This window comes from Grammomys surdaster, unplaced genomic scaffold (genome assembly GCF_004785775.1).
Source record: "Grammomys surdaster isolate TR1022 unplaced genomic scaffold, NIH_TR_1.0 126278, whole genome shotgun sequence".
Lineage (NCBI taxonomy): Eukaryota > Metazoa > Chordata > Mammalia > Rodentia > Muridae > Grammomys > Grammomys surdaster.
In genome coordinates this window covers 3,803,532-3,806,001 of record NW_021621078.1, presented here as the reverse complement: position 1 = coordinate 3,806,001, position 2,470 = coordinate 3,803,532, and the positions used below count along the sequence as shown (strand labels likewise).

Sequence of the window (2,470 nt, the reverse complement as noted above, 5' to 3'; positions counted from 1 at the left end):
AGTTCTACCCCCTGACTCCCGGGGGGGGCCCTCCCCCCCCCCCCCCCCCCGGGGATACAAGCCAAGCAGGCAGAGGTAGGAACTGCAGGGTGAGGGATACAGTGTTTCCTAGGAGCTCCAAAACATCTGCCCATGTGGCAACCTGGGTGCTAGGCTCAGACCAGGGGCCCTGGGGACTCTGTGTACACATTGATAACATGCCAGAGTCACTACCTAGAAGAGGAGAATCCGCAGGTACATCCCTATCCCCTAAAGCAGGTACTTTGTATCACATGTACACATTCTCTTTGGGGTAAGGACTCCCTGAAGTAACGGCTTTTTGTGCTCTCATATGTCCAAGAGTCTGCATACACTAGGTGTCCAGTAAATGTTTGCTAAGTATTATCATGACCCTCTGAAAGGTATGAAGGACAGAACTCTCCTTGGAGGTGACACATTGCAGGATCCCAATGCTGGGGTAGACCAGACCAAGATAACAGGAACCTCCTTCAAAGTCTGCTTCCCAAAGAATGTATCTCTCCCCAAAAGGCCAACTCCTTACCATGAAGCAAAAGTGGCCTCATCTACAGAAAGAACACACATGGTCAAAAGACTATGTCCAACTCCCTACACATCGAGGGAGTCCTTGATGTTGGGGTTCTGTCAGGAAGCCACAAAGGGCTGTGTGACAAAAACAGTCCTTTCCTTGGCCTATCCTTTGCAGGCCTGTTTCTGTAGGCATACAATCCTACAGACACTGCTGTGTGTGTATGCTCTGTGAGATTGCCTGTGCGGCAACACAGGATGCAACCTTCTCACGGAGAGGTTCACGGAGTGGTTCACGGGAGCAGAGTGGCCAGTACTGACAAGGCAGGGGCCACACGAGAGCAGACATGACAACTCTCAAAACAGCTATTCAGTATCCCAGGCCTAGCATTCTCCCCACTAGGGAAGATAGGACAGGAAAGAGAAAGGAAACAGATGAGAGAAGCTAGCCAGGGAGCCTGGAAGAGCTCTAGGCATGATGAGAGGCAACCTCAAACCAGAAATGGCAAAAAGCAGCCCAATGTGCTGTGGACAAAACTCTAGGGGAGGCACCAGGAGGCCTAAACAAAGGCTTGAGAAGCAGGCCCAGCGACACAATGGAGGGGTGTGACCCTCTCCTGAGTGCATCAGGACCAGCATCACATCAGGACCAGCACCCGCCAAAGGCTGCCTATCTACCCACCAACAGCCACTCATAGCCCAGTGCCTGGAAAGTCCCACATAAGGCTCACAAAAGCACTGCTCTCTGCTGAAGTACACGCTGGTGTTCCAGGTACAAGGAGGTCCTCAGATTGAGACCCACGGATTCTTGGAGGAAAGGGCTTATGGCTACGTAGTCCTTCCCTACAGTCAAAGCCACTTTCTGAAGACAGCCACGGGAAGTAGGCAAAGAAGGTGGATGTGGTAGCAGGCACAGTGGAGAGCTGAGATATTCTAGGACCCCATCCATGTCTGCAGATCTTAAGAGTCTACCCCACACGTTCTGAATACACTGAGACCACAGACATCCCAGACTACAGTCTTCGTTCTTAACAACATAGGGGCCTGGAGAGATGTGTTGGGTGGGAAGAGTGCTTGGTGCACAACCATGAAGACCAGAGTTTGAATCCCCAACATCCACGAACAGGACTTTGAGAAGATGAGACTTTGAGAGGCAGAAACAGGAGATTCAACTAGGATGCTGGCAGCCAGCCCAGCCAACAGTGAGCTGCAGGGTCAGCGAGAGACTCTGACTCAAGGGAATGAGGTGTAGACGGATAGTGTGTGATGCCCATATCTCCCTCTGATTTCTGTACACATGTGCACACAAGCTTACACACATGCAAAATGGCAGAAAAGCCATCATCTTCCCCTCCAGAACCCACCTGGGTCATTTCCCCTGATAGCAGGCTCTGAGAGAGAAGTTTGCCTGCAGGACTTTCACAGAGTGGGGTTCAGGAAAGAGGTTTGGACAGGGGAGGCTGGGTGCAACCCAGGTCACAGATAAACCTGTGGGAACTGTCTGGACTGGTCTCTGATAGAGATGAAAGGCCATGATTTGTACCCTAGTTTCTGGATAAGCTGGCAGTCCCTTGGAGAAGACATTCCCTTTGCCTAAAGGTAATTCCAGGACTGACCCGGCTAGAAGCCACCAGCAGCCAGAGCTTACAAAGTAGCAGACAGGAAGTAGGCTCCTGAGGGGTCTGAAGCATAACCTGGCCTCTGCAGCAAGTCTTGACTCTGAAAAGGGTTCTCTAAGCAGCTATCGGCTACAGCAGACCATCAGTCCAAGGATCTCAGAAAGACAACTCGCATGAAGTCACGGAGGAAGAACACTGTCACGCACAATGGATCTGACAGGATCTAATGTTCTCAGTCCTGGGTTTAGATTATTTTTAAGACATATAACTTCATGAGAGAGAGAGAAGGAGCGAGGGAGGGAGGGAGGGAGGGAGGGAGGAAGGAG

At 51.3% G+C, this 2,470-nt stretch overlaps 1 protein-coding gene across 3 annotated transcripts in view; it reads right to left on the bottom strand.

Annotated features, from left to right (window-relative positions):
* Ksr1 (kinase suppressor of ras 1) overlaps window positions 1-2,470 on the bottom strand; it is a 134,911-nt gene that overhangs the window by 109,537 nt on the left and 22,904 nt on the right. The window lies entirely within an intron of this gene.